General features: G+C 44.8%; 1 pseudogene; it reads left to right on the top strand.

Annotated features, from left to right (window-relative positions):
- The first annotated feature begins 11,790 nt into the window (after positions 1-11,790).
- LOC121270276 overlaps positions 11,791-14,475 on the top strand; it is a 28,792-nt pseudogene continuing 26,107 nt past the window's right edge.

Raw genomic sequence — 14,475 nt, 5'->3', positions numbered from 1 at the left:
GTTCTATAACTGGGCTGGAATTCATTAACATCAGCAGAAACAGACCCCAATGAACATGGTTCACTTGCAAAATTCCATCACTCTAGTTACTTGTGAACTTGCTGGTGTCTCAGCAGCGTGGATTACTGAGTGAATCCCTTTCCACACTCAGAGCAGGTAAATGGTCTCTCCCCATTGTGAACCTGCCAGTGTGTCAGCAGGTTGGATGACTGAGTGAAACCCTTCCCACACTCAGAGCAAGTGAACAACTTCTTCCCATTGTGAACTCGCTGATGTTTCAGCAGGGCAGATGACTGAGTGAATCTCTTCCCACATTCAGAGCAGGTGAATGGCCGCTCACCAGTGTGACTGCCCTGGTGTGTCAGCAGGTGAGATGAACACGTGAATCCCTTCCCACACTTGGAGCAAGTGAATGGCCTGTCCCCAGTGTGAACTAGATGGTGTGTCAGCAGGTGGGATGACTGAATGAATCCCTTCCCAAACTCGGAGCAAGTGAACGGTCTCTCTCCAGCATGAATGCGCTGATGTACAGTGAGTTCAGATGATTGCCTGAATGCTGACCCACAGTGAGAGCACCTGAATGGTCTCTCGTCAGTGTGAACACGTTGATGGCGTATTACTTCCCCAGAACTTTTATAATACTTCCCGCAGTCTTGGCATTTAAAAGGTCACTTCCCAGTGTGAACTCGCTGATGTTTCAGAAGGATGGTTGACCGAGTGAATCTCTTCCCACACTCACAGCAGGTGAATGGTCTCTCCCCAGTATGAACTCGCTGGTGCGTCAGCAGGGTAGATGAACAAGTGAATCCCTTCCCACAGTCGGGACAGGTGAACGGCCTCTCCCCGGTGTGACTGCGCCGATGAATTTTCAGCTCAGACGGGTAATTAAATCCTTTCCCACAGTCCCCCCATTTCCAAAGATTCACCCGGTTGTGACTGCACTTGTGTTTCGAAAGGCCAGGTGATTGGCTGAATCTTCATCCACACACACAACACGTGTACAGTTTCTCCTCACTGTGAACGGTGCGTTTTCCTTCCATATTCAAAATCCAATGGTCTTCAGGTCCTGATGATTTGAGTGTCTCTGTCAGGCCTTGATCTGATGCTTGGTTTGAGATTCCCACTTCCAAATCCTCCCTTTCCGATATCCTGTAAAATGAATTTAAAACAAGAAAAAGTGACCATCAAAGTATTGGATTGTCCTAAAAATCCAACAGGTTCACTAATGTCCTTCAGGGAAGGGAACCTGCCACCCAGTCTGGGTCTACACAAGCCTCTGACCTTTACGATAGGAGAGTGAGAGACAGAGAGAGACACTTTATCCATCTGCACCTCAAGCAGAATTTTAACAGAATTTCCCAAACCAACAAACCCCACCAACCAGAAAGACAAGCTGGTACATGGGAAAACCATCATGTCCAATACAGACAACACTGAGTTCACACTGGGCAGAGACCGTTCACCTTCTCCGTGTGTAAGAAGTGATTTAATTGATCATCTGAACTGCTGAAACTCCAGCCAGTTCACCAGTGACTGCAGGGCTTGGATTCTGCTGGATTAATCACATCCAGGACTGAACCATGTTCATTCGGACACTTGGGGTTCATTTCTATTGATATTAAAAATCCTTATAACTGGAATAGAATTTAATATTCTGATGATCAGTTTGCTTGACTTTGCAATCTTTACTCTTCAAATAAAGAATCTTTCTTCAGGCTGTTCCCAAGATTTTGAACCATGAAACCAAACAGTGACTTACTTGTACTTCTTGCAATTTAGTTTCTGTATTCAGTGCTGACCATGTGGTCTGCTCTACATTGGGAAGATCAAACACAGATTGGGTGATCACTTTGTGGAACAACCTCCGTTCAGTCTGTGAGCTTGACCCTGAGTTTCCAGTCACTTGTCATTTTAATTCTCTGCCCCACTCCCACTCTGACCTCGCTGCCCTTGGCCTCCTGAACTGTTCCAATGGGAGGTCGAGGAACAGCAGCTCATCTTTCAATCTGGCACTTAACCTTCCAGATTCAATATTGGATTCAGCAGTTTCTACACTGACAGAGGGTTGTCAGGATCTGGAACTCTCGACCTGAAAAGGTGCTTGAATCTGATCCTATAAGGAATTTTAAAAGGAAGTTGACAGGGATTTGGGAATGAGGAACTCACATGGTTACAAACAGAAAGTGGGTGTGTTGGTCTAAACATGACTGCGCTTTCAAAGAGACAGCACAAGCACAAAGGGTTGAATGGTCTCCTTCTGTGCTGTAAGTTTCTACGATTCGAAGATTTGGCCATTTAGCTCCTCGAGCCTGTTCCACCATGAAATGAGATGATGGCTTATCGGTGACACTTTGCCCTATGTCCCTTAATACCTTTGGTTAGCAATGATTCATCAGTGTCAGGTTTAAAATTAACATTGACCTGGCATGAACTGCCATTTGATGAGTAGAGCTCCTAATTTCTACCGAGCTTACATGGAGAAGTGTTTCCAAATTCACTCCTGAAAAATCTGACACCAACTTTCAAACTACGCCCCCTACGTCCTAGATTCCCCAACAGTGGAAGTCATTTCTCTCTATCTACCCTACCAGTTCCAATTAACATCATTAAAGCTTTGATCAAATCGCTTCTTAATCTTCTAAATTCCAGGGAATATAACCTTCAAATGAGGTAAAAAGAGAAAGTGCTGGAAAAACTCAGCAGGTCTGGCAGAATCTGTGGAGAGAGAAACAGAGTTAACATTTTGAGTCCAATACAATTCTTCTTGAGAACTCACAATGATGTGATAAATTCTAGTAGAAGGAGTAGGGAGAGGCAATATACACTTCATGATACAGTTCTAAAGAGTGTGCAGGGACAGAGAGATCTGGGAGTTCACGTACACAGATCTTTGAAGGTGGCAGGCCAGACTGAAAGAGCAGTTAGGAAAATATATGGGATTTTGTGCTTCATAAATAGAGACATTGAGTGCAAAAGTAAGGAAAATATGCTGAATCTTTATAAAGCTCTGGTTAGGTCAGAAGAAGATTCTTGTGTCCAGTTCTGTTCACCACACCTTAAGGAGGATATGAGGCTCAATGAGAGGATGCACGGTAGATTTACCAGAATGGTTCCAGGGAAAATGGAATTTAGCCACAAGGTTAGTTTGGAGAAGCTGGGTTTCTCCTTGGACCAAGGAGCTGAGGGGAGATTTGATAGAGGTGCACAAGATTTTGACAGATTTGGATGAAATGTACAAGGGAAAAGCTGTTTCCATTAGGTGACGGTACAAAGATTAGGGAGCACATTTAAGGTTTTGGCAAGGGATACAAGGGAGATATCGGGGAGAATTTTTTTTCACAGTGAGTGGGAATACTCAGCACTCGTTACCAATGAGGATGGTGGAAGCAGAGTTCATCAATGATTTTAGAAAGGAACCGAGACACGCACTTGAGGGAAATACACATGTCGGGTTTAAGTATAGAGAAGGGAAAATGAGGCTGACTGGATTGCTCTGTAGAGAGCCAGCATGGACTTGATTGAAGGAATGGCCTTTCTGTGCCTTTGTAACTGATTTATGTAACTCATCCTAATTTAACCCTTGGAGTCTGGGTTCAGGTAAGGTAAATGAAACAGAAAATGCTGGAACTGGAGAACAGTCATATTGGATTCAAAATTTCTCTCACCACATATGCCTGCCGAGTTTTTCGAGAATTTCTATTTTTTTTTACAGGTTTTTACATTTTATTTTAGATGCTGAAGGACGTAATTTGGGGCAAAACTCAAAAGGTCTGAGGACTCAGAACACCAAGTACTCGAGTGGATACAGTCTATTTGTTTCACATTGACACAGTAACCCTCAAAAGCTGCTAAAAATGATTCCTGCTCCAGCTTTAAAGTTCGAAAACATAAATGTTCAGTTCATGACTGTTTTGATGTCTGAAGCCATTGGTGACTTATCTGGATTGTTCATCTGCAGCCATTAAAACATGATTACTTCATTCAGTCTTGAATTTCCCTCTTATATACAGTATACAGTCAACTATTACTCTCCAATCTGTAGCGTACATCAGTGCCACACAATGAACACCTCCCCATGCTGCCGCTGTTGGAATCCAGTTTTTTATCAACTGGACGTATTCATTTCAAACTTAGCATCCCCAGTGTTTTGCTTTTATGTCATGAAGGTAAATCTGCACTTCCTCCAAGACCTACACAGCATGTCCTTTTAAGTTGTAGTGTCCAGAACTCTCACACAGTTCTCCAAGTGCGATCTGACCAGGATTTTGAATATCTCGGTGCTATTCCAAGCACACTGATACCTGAAATCTTTTCCCATTTAATCCCCTGTAAAAGGATTTTCCAAAATCCATCCCTGTCAGTCCAGGATAGAAATGCACAACATTCTCTCCTGCTGACAGGGACAGGAATGACCGCGCATGCGCCATGCTGCACTTTCCTGCTGCCAAGATGGCGGCCGTTACCCTGGGGCTGTCATCGGATGCCCCGCAGCTATTGCTGCATTTGGTCAAAACGCGGAACCTCTGGATTCTTATTCGGATCCTAAGACGTACAAAAGATACTTGTGAAGCCTTTCAGTCCACCCACTGGCTCTATTCCTCTCCTGCCCAGGGTCAACTCTCTCCCCGTAGATTCCAGCACCCTCACTGCGCACGCTCCACTCAGGGCACTGCACCGCGCCTGCGCGAAGCTCATGCCGCGAGGATAAGGCCCCGCCCCTCATTCACAACGATTGGTTGGAGGACAAGCTGTTCTCACTCGGTCTGCCTGCCACGCCCCTTCTCTTCCTATTGGTCCGGAATCTCTATATGTCGCTTCCGGCTTCTCTTCGGCATCCACCTGAAGCAAAGGCCCAATTGGGAAAAGGTGGTTATTTCTGTTTATTTAAAATTACTAATAGAGACATGAAAATTAATTTGCTGTTTTGACCCAAAGTATTTGGTGGAATTAGAATGAAGGAGTAGAATTGATCCACAGCCTGAGTCACCAGTTTAAAGACAGGAGGAGAGAGAATCTGGAGAGGAGAAAAGAATAAGTAGGAGACAGGACACTGAATCTGGAACAATGAGCAGAGAGGGAGAGGTGTGTGTGGGACAGAGATTTATAGATTTGGGGGAATGAAAGAGGAAACTAGCTTTTTCTGTTCTGAATTTCTATCCTGTGTTTACAATGATAACTCTGGTAAACTCCTTTTACAGGGGGAAAAGAACCGAGACATTCACACAACCAAGTTAGTGTTCCAGTGAACTGGCTGTGGAAAGAGATTTTAACCAGTTACACAGCCTGAAAAACATCACAGCAGGAAGAAACCGTATAGGTGTTGTGTGAGGACGAGGCTTCAACTGATTGTCCAACCTGGAGATACACGAGGACACCAGGACCGCTGAGAAACCATGGAAACGTGGGGACTGTGGGAAGGGATTCATTTCCCCATCAAAGCTGGAAACTCATCGACGCAGTCACACTGGGGAGAAACCATTCTCTCTATGTGGGAAGGGATTCACTCAGTTATCCAGTATGTTGACACACCAGCGAGTTCATACCGGGGAATGACCGTTCAGGTGTGGTGTGTGCGGGAAGGCATTTGCTTACTCATCTGACCTGCTGGTGCATGAGCAAGTTCACACTTGGAAGACTCCATTCACCTGTTCTGTCTGTGGGAAGGGATTCACTCAGTCATCCCTTCTTACTGAACATCAACTTGTACACAGTGATCAGAGACCTTTTAAATGTTCTGACTGTGAGAAGAGCTTTAAAAGCAAGAAGTATCTGCGAACACACCAGCAACTTCACAGTGGGGAGTGGCCATTCACCTGCTCTGAGTGTGGAAAGGGATTCACTCGCTCATCTCACCTTCTGACACACCGGCGAATTCACACTGGGGAGAAGCCGTTCACCTGCTCTAGGTGTGGGAAGGGATTCACTCAGTCATGCCACCTTCTGATACACCAGCAAGTTCACACTGGGGAGAGGCCGTTCACCTGCTCCAGTTGTGGGAAGGGATTCACTCAGTCATCTGACCTAATGACACATCAGCGAGTTCACACTGGGGAGGGGCCGTTCACTTGCTCCACATGTGGGAAGGGATTCACTCAGTCATACTATATTCTGAAACATCAGCAAATTCGCACTGGAGAGAGGCCGTTCCCCTGCTCTGTGTGTGGGAAGGGATTCACTCAGTCATCCCACCTGGTTAGACACCAGCGAGTTCACAACTGACTGCAGGAGTTGGATTTTGTTATTGCTGTTGTTAGTTACATCCAGGACTGAACTTGCAGATTAATCCTGAGGTGTGTAAGAAATGTGGCCCAGCCGCACTCTTCCAATGTTCAGAGCTCCTAGACAGAACAGAAGGCTCCTTTGCAACTGTGTTTAGAGTCAGGAAGAACAATGGTGAATGCTGGAAACGTGCTGTCAAATCAGAGATTGGTGTAAAACTGAATGTGAAACAGGTTTAAGTTTCAAGCCTAAAAATGATGGTAATTATTATAAGAGGATTTAAAATGTTTTGTGTAACACACCTGATTCTACCAATATAAAGCAATGACAACATCAAGTTGTGTTTATATATGGAACCTTTAACCACCCTCTCACATTCCACTGACTTCAGTGTAATGGAAACTGATGGTTGGAATCTCTCAGCATTTGAAAGATATTTACAAATGGTTCAAGGGTATCTTACAGTTGGGATCTTTCTCTGTTCTAAAACAAAAACAGAATTACCTGGAAAAACTCAGCAGGTCTGGCAGCATCGGCGGAGAAGAAAAGAGTTGACGTTTCGAGTCCTCATGACCCTTCAACAGAACTAGGTGAATCCCAGGAAGGGTTGAAATATAAGCTGAAATATAAGTTTTTATCTCTGTTTTTATCTTTATCTGTTCTGTCCGCTTGAGATGTTAGATAACAGACTTTCTCCTGTGAATATCGAGCTGGAGTATTGGGCTGTGATGTTTTTCCTTGTTCATCTTGTTGACTCTAAATGTTGAATCTTGAGGTTTCAGACACCAGATAATCAAGCTCACAACAACAGATTGTCTTTTCCTGACTTTATTAACAGCACTGCAATCATACAGACAGAGTAATTCCTTACATGGTTCCGGTCCTCAATGAAGTACTTATAAATGTCATCATTAAAAACTTCAGAGCCTGTAATATAGGAATGGTGTATTGGTCTGTAATTTTAATATAATTTTAATTCAATATTCCTTCTTTTAATATCATGTTCACCACTTCCCTGTTACCTGCTGAATTTTTCTATTTTTATCATTACATGATTGTCACATTTCCATGTTTTTAACTTGATTATTTGGTCTATATTTTAAATGTTATGAATTTTTTTGATGTAAGTTACAATTCAGCATTTGAACTGTGAATATATTTTTTGAATAAAATACCATTATATTCAAAAAATGTAGTTACCCGATCCAGAGAAAGAAATAATACAGTGGATTCAGAGCTCCCTTCTCCCCAGCTGTGATCTAACAAGCTGCAGCTACACTTGAGATATTTATATTTAACTTGTTCACTACATCCGTGATCTGGCCCTGCTCAAACCATAACCACAAGGATATCTGTGCATTGTTCTGAGTGTGAGCACAAGGCTGTGTCACTATCACACACACATACCATTTCCTTGGTTCACATCTCCATACAAAGACCAGCTCTTTACGCATCCCCATTCTACACAATTGCAGAAGACATGAGCAAGGATGTGAGGCTCATTAATATACACCCATATTTCATAACAGCAAAGGTTCCACTGGGACAAAGGTTCAGTCATTTTCCATCACAGGCAAAATACAGAGCAGTACAGGAGCACACTGACAGTTTAACACAGTCTCATCAGCCTGCAGGCTCCTGTTAAATACAGAGCAGTACAAGAGCACATTGACAGTTTAACAGAGTCTCATCAGCCTGCAGGCTCCTGTTAGATGCAGAGTAGTACAGGAGGATGCTGACAGTCTAACAGAGTCTTAACAGCCTGCAGGCTCCTCTCTAATACATCTACTGAGTGGATTTCAATTTAAACCAGCATGTGATGCTCTAGTCACACATTGGTCGCCACATTACCAGAAGGATATGAAGGCGTTGGAGAGGGTGCAGAGGAGGTTTACCAGGATGCTGCCCGGTCTGGAGGTTATTAGCTATGAGGAGAGGTTGGAGAAACTTGGATTGTTCTCACTAGAGCGACAGATTGAGGGGTGACTTGAGAGAAGTTTGCAAAATTATGAGTGGCATGGACAGAGTAGATAGTCAGAAGCTTTTTCCCAGGTGGAAGAGTCAATTACTAGGGGACATGGATTTAAGCTGAGAGGAGAAAGCTATAGAGGACTTGTGCGGGTCAAGTTTTTTTACGCAGAGGGTAGTGAGTGTCTGGAATTCGCTGCTAGAGGAGGTGGTGGAAGCAGGTACGATAGTGGTGTTTAAGAGGCAGCTTGACAAATACATGAATAGGATGGGAATAGAGGGATACAGACCCTGGAAGTGCAAAATGTTTTATTTGATGGGCAATATGATCGGCGCAGGCTTGGAGGGCCAAAGGGCCTGTTCCTGTGCTGTACTTTTCTTTGTTCTTTTTTCTTTGAGATGCTGTGGTACACACACTAAGTCCAGTAGCTGAACTGGTTAACAGACTGAGTTTGGGTTTCCTGATCCAGTGCATGTTACTGATACCTTCCCTGGATTTCAAGGCTAAGAGAGACACTCTGGAAGGTATAGGGAGCTGGGACTTGTCCATAAGAGTAACTGAAAGTCTGAGAACTGAAATAATCTAACGTTAGAAAGGAGAAAAGGTTCAGTCCTGGACATGATTCTTAGCACCAACAATCGATTCTAACTTTGTCGGTAACATGCAAAGCCGCTTATGTTTCAGCAGGCTGTAAGACTGAGTAAATCGCTTCTCACACACAGAGCAGGTGAACAGTTTTGCCCCAGTGTTTCAGCAGGCGGGATGAATCAATGAATCCCTTCCCACACTCGGAGCAGGTGAACAGCCACTTCCCGCTGAGTGCGTTGGTGCCTCAGCAGGCCGGATGAATGAACGAATCCCTTCCCACACTCGGAGCAGAGGAACGGCCTCTCCCCAGTGTGGGTGCGTTGGTGTTTCAGCAGGTCATTGCTTCTTTTAAAGCTCTTCCTGCATTCAGAACATTGAAAAGGTTTCTTATCAGAGTGAACGCGTTGCTGTTCAGTGTAGTAGGACACCTGAGTGAATCTCTTGCCACAAGTGGAGCAGGTGAACGGCCTGTCCTCAGTGTGAGTACATCGGTGTCTCTGGAGGCTGGATGACTCAGTGAAACCCTTCCACACACAGGGCAGGTGAACTCCCTCTCCTCAGTGTGAACAGTCCGATGTCTCAGCAGGTGTTGTAAACAAGTAAATCTCCTCTTGCACACGGGGCAAAGGTACAGCCTCTCCCCGGTGTGAACACGCTCGTGTGTCACAAGGTGGGACGAACGAGGGAAACTCTTCCCACACATGGAACAGAGGAACGGCCTCTCCCCGGTGTGAACTCGCTGGTGTTCAGCAGATAGCAGGATCGAGTGAATCCCTTCCCACACACTGAGCAGGTGAATGGCCTCTCCCCAGTGTGCACCCACTGGTGCTTCAGCAGGTCAGCTGGCTGAATGAATCCCTTCTTACACACGGAGGAGGTGAACGGCCTCTCTCCAGTGTGAATACTCTCGTGTGTCAAAAGGTGTGAAAATCGAGTGAATGTCTTCCCACACACAGAGCAGAGGAAAGGCCTCTCCCCGGTGTGAATGCGCTGGTGTCTCAGCAAATTAATGCTTCTTTTAAAGGTCTTCTCACATTCAGTACGTTTAAAAGGTCTCTTTTCTAAGTGAACCAATTGGTGCTCAGTGTAGTGGGAGGACTGAGTGAATCTCTTCCCACACTGGGAGCAGCTGAATGGCCTGTCCTTGGTGTGAACTGGCTGGTGCTCAGTGAGATGCACTGACTCACTGAATGACTCCCCACAGTGAGAGCAGCTGAACAGCCTCTCGTGTGTGTGAAGGAGCTGGTGCTCCGCGAGGTGGGAGGACAGCCTAAACCTCTTCCCGCAAGTGGGAGCAGCTGAACGATCTCTCGTCAGTGTGAACTCGCTGGTGTTGGACCAATTCCTCAGAGATTTCAAAACTTTTTTCAGAGTCAGAGTATTGAAGAGGATCCTCATCAATGTGATCGAGCTGGTGTGCCAGCAGGTTGGATGAACAGATGAATTTCTTCCCACACACGGAGCAGGTGAACGGTCTCTCGCTATTGTGAATTCGCTGTCGTGTCAGCATGTTTACCCGCTCTATCAATCACTGCCCACAGGAGGAGCAGGTGAACAGCCTCTCATCAGTTTCCAGCTGAGGCAGTCAATTAAATCCCTTCAGATGTACGAATCTTCAGATTCCAATGAACTGATTGACCCTGTCAGATGTGAGGTTTGGTTTGCTTCTCCTGAATGCAAATCCTCCTCCTCTATTATCCTGTAAAGTAAGTTACAAAGATTTATATAGAAAACACATGATACAAACAGGCCATTCAGTCTATCCAGTTTGTACTGGAGTTTCTAGTCCACACAAGTCTCCCCCATTCTGCCAACCCCATCTCAGGCTTTCAGCTCATCTTTCTAATCCCTTTTCTCCCATGTTCTCATCTAGTTTCCTTTTAAAAGTATCTGTTATTTTTCTCGACCACATCCAGTAGTGAGTTCCACATTTTCATAGCTGTCTGAGGAAACATATATCTCCTGTGTTCTTCTTGGATTTATTCATAACTATTGTGTGTTCATGGCCCCCAGTATTGGTTAGACCTTCAAGTGGAAACATTCTGTCCACATCTACCTGCCCAACCCAATCAGAATTTTAAAGACCTATATCAGAGATGACAAACATATCTCTCGATTTGAGTTTGCTGTGTGTAAATCCTTCCCATCTAACCCCCTGGAGTTAGAGTTTGCAAAATCCATCCCTGTCAGTCCAGATAGAAATTCACAACATTCTCTCAGGTAAGCAAGTAATTAGGAAAACTAACAGAATTTTATTGTTTATTGTGAGGGAAATCGAATACAAAAGTAGGGAGGTTATGCTTCAGTTGTACAGGACACTCGTGAGAGATCTGGAGTAGTGTACAGTATTGGTCTACTTATTTGAGGAAGGATATAAGTGCATTAGAAGCAGTTCAGAGAAGGTTTACCAGATTAATACCAAGAATGGGCAGATTGCCTTAAGAGGAAAGGTTGGACAGGTGAGGTTTGTGTCCACTGAAGTTTAGGAGAGTAAGAGGTGACTTGATTGAAACCTTTAAGATCCTGAGAGGAGGGTCTGATGAAGGATCATACGGACTTGAAACATCAACTGTATCCCCCTCAGCAGATGCTGTCAGACCTGCTGAGTTTTTCCAGGTATTTTCATTTTTGTTCAAGATCCTGAGGGTCCTTGACAGGGTGGATGTGGAGAGGATGTTTCCTCTTGTGGGAGAATCTAGAATGAGGGGTCACTGATGAGGAGTTTTTTTTCTCTCAGACGGTTGTGAGTCTTTGGATCTCTCTTCCACAAAAGGCAGTGGAAGCAGTTATTTTTAAGGCAGAACTACATAGATTCCTGACAAGCAAAGAGGGTGGAAGGTTATCAGGGGTAGGCAGGAATGTGGGGTTTAGGTCACAATCAGTTCAGCCATGATCTTATTGAATGGTGGAGCAGGCTGGAGGGGCCGAATGGTCTGCTCCTGCTCCTCATTCACCTGTTCCTGCAGCCAGTGATGAAAACGAATGCGCCCTGCTACAAGTTGCCCCCTAGAAAGATGGCGGCTGTGCATGCGTCCTGCTGCTCTTTGCCCCTGATAAAGGTGGAGACCGTTAACCCGGGTTTCATAACCGGGGAAGGGCCCATAGCTGCCGCTCGGTGTAGCCACGGGGCCAGTAGCCTCTTGGTTGGAATTTCTCGCCTACAATGGGTGTTTATGAAACCTTCCTGGCCACCCACGGCCCCTAATATCGCCACTGTGTCATCTAATGCCCACCGCCTGAAGATGCAACAAACAAGCGTCTGTCCGTAACAAAAACAGAATTACCTGGAAAAACTCAGCAGGTCTAGCAGCATCGGCGGAGAAGAGCACAGTTGACGTTTCGAGTCCTCATGACCCTTCAACAGAACTAAGTAAAAATAGGAGAGGGGTGAAATATAAGCTGGTTTAAGGTGTGGGGGTGGGGGGAGAAGTTGGGGGGGTGGGTGGGACAAGCAAGCAGTGATAGGAGGAGATAACCAAAGGATGTCACAGACAAAAGAACAAAGAGGTGTTGAAGGTGGTGATATTATCTAAAAGAATGTGCTAATTAAGAATGGATAGCAGGACAAGCAAGGTAGCTTTAGTGGGGGTGGGGTGAAATAAGACTAAAAGGGCATAAAAGGTATAGATTTAAAAATAATGGAAATAGGTGGGAAAAGAAAAATCCATATAAATTATTGGAAAAAACAAAAGGGAGGGGGAAGAAATGGAAAGGGGGTGGGATGGAGGAGGGAGTTCAAGATCTAAAGTTGTTGAACTCAATATTCAGTCTGGAAGGCTGTAAAGTACCTAGTCGGAAGATGAGGTGCTGTTCCTCCAGTTTGTGTTGAGCTTCACTGGAACAATGCAGCAAGCCAAGGACAGACATGTGGCCAAGAGAGCAGGGTGGAGTGTTAAAATGGCAAGCGACAGGGAGGTCTGGATAATGCTGTCCATTGACGTCACTCGCACTGCGCATGCTCCAGATCACTGCCCTTCTGGTTGACAGCAGCTGCGGAACAATAGGAAGAGGGGGCGGGGCTGTGGCCGAAGCTGCTGGTCCTCCAACCACTCGGAGTGAATAAGGGGTGGGGCTGAGCCCAGATCTCCCTCATTGGCTGAAACTCTGCATCATTTTAAAAGCTGATTTGTCTCAAACTCCAGGAGAAAACTGGACCTTACTGTTTGTCGCTTTAAACAGATGAAACCCTGTGTGTGGAGCAAACATTTCAACATTTTTTAGTGAACTGCAATAACATGAGGATGAAAGCACAATCAATTCAAGGGCTGACTTAAATCAATAACTGGGCAGAGAGGGAATGTCACCTTCAGACCTGGTTTCAATAAATGAACCGACAGGACGGGTTAGGACAGGTTAGGGAGAAGGGTGACTTTCAAAACAACACAGATTATACATAAACAACTAATCTCAAAGACAGTCTCTGGCAGTGCTAATAGATATTAACAATCAGACCTAAAGGGGTTAAAAGATATGTAAAAGCAAATTACTGAGGATGCAGGAAATCTGAAATAAAAATATAAATGCTGGAAAAACTCAGCAGTTCTGGCAGCATCTGTGAAAAAAGAAGCAGAGTTAATGTTTTGAATCAAATATGACCCTTCTTCAGAACCGAATTCAATTATATATGTTTTCTATGTTGAAGAATCAATTTAAAATCTGGAACTCGGATAGGGATGTGGTTTGGTGTTAGGTGGGAAGATCTGGATCAGTATCTTACTGCAGAAAGCCTTAAAGTCAGAGTGGCAGTTTTTCAGAACTGGTTCCTGTGATAGCAGCAATCCCATTGCTATCTGTTAGTAAGACCAATGGAAGTGTTTAAAGTGGAGACATTGGACTTTTTAAATTCATTTATGGGATTTGGGCATTAAGTATTTATTGTCCATCCTTAATTGCCCTTGAGGAAGTGGTGGCGAGCCAGCTTATTGAACTGCTGTAGTCCATGTGGTATAGGTACACCCACAGTGCTGTTAGGGAGGGAGTTCCAGGATTTTGACCAAATGACAGTGAGGGAACGGTGGTATATTTCCAAATCAGGATGGTGAGTGGCTTGGAGGGGAACTTCCAGGTGGTGGTATATCCATGCATCTGCTGTCCTTGTCCTAGGTGGTAGAAGTCACAGGCTTGGAAGGTGTTGTCAAATGAGCCTTTGTGAGTTGCTGCAGTGCATCCTGTAGATGGTACACTGCTGCCATTGTGCATCAGTGGTGGACGGGGTGAATGTTGAAGGTGGTGGATGGGCTATCAATCAAGCAGGCTGCTTTGTCCTGGAAGGTGTGGAAAATCTTGAATGTTTTTGGAGTTGCACTCATCCAGGGAAGTGGAGAGTATTCCATTACATTCCTGACTTGTGCCTTGTAGAATATGGACCGGCTTTGGGGAGACAGGAGGTGGGCTATTCTGCACAGAGTTCCCAGCGTCTGACCTGCTCTTGTCACCACTGTATTTATATGGCTAGTCCCATTCAGTTTCTGGAGGATGATGCACACATCGAAGCTGTGAACAATCTGAGGGTCTTAGTGAGGGGAAAGAAAGGGATCTGGAAAACAACAGACACTGAATGTTGTTCCAGAAGAAGTGAGGTCTGGTTGTGCAGATAAAAACAGAAAATGCCGGAAAAATTCAGCAAGTCTAGCAGCATCTGTGGAGAGAGAGGCAGAGTTAATGGTTTGAATCCATATGACTCTTCTTCAAAGCATCAT

Source organism: Carcharodon carcharias, chromosome 27 (genome assembly GCF_017639515.1).
Source record: "Carcharodon carcharias isolate sCarCar2 chromosome 27, sCarCar2.pri, whole genome shotgun sequence".
NCBI lineage: Eukaryota > Metazoa > Chordata > Chondrichthyes > Lamniformes > Lamnidae > Carcharodon > Carcharodon carcharias.
This window is presented reverse-complemented; position numbering and strand designations above follow the sequence as displayed.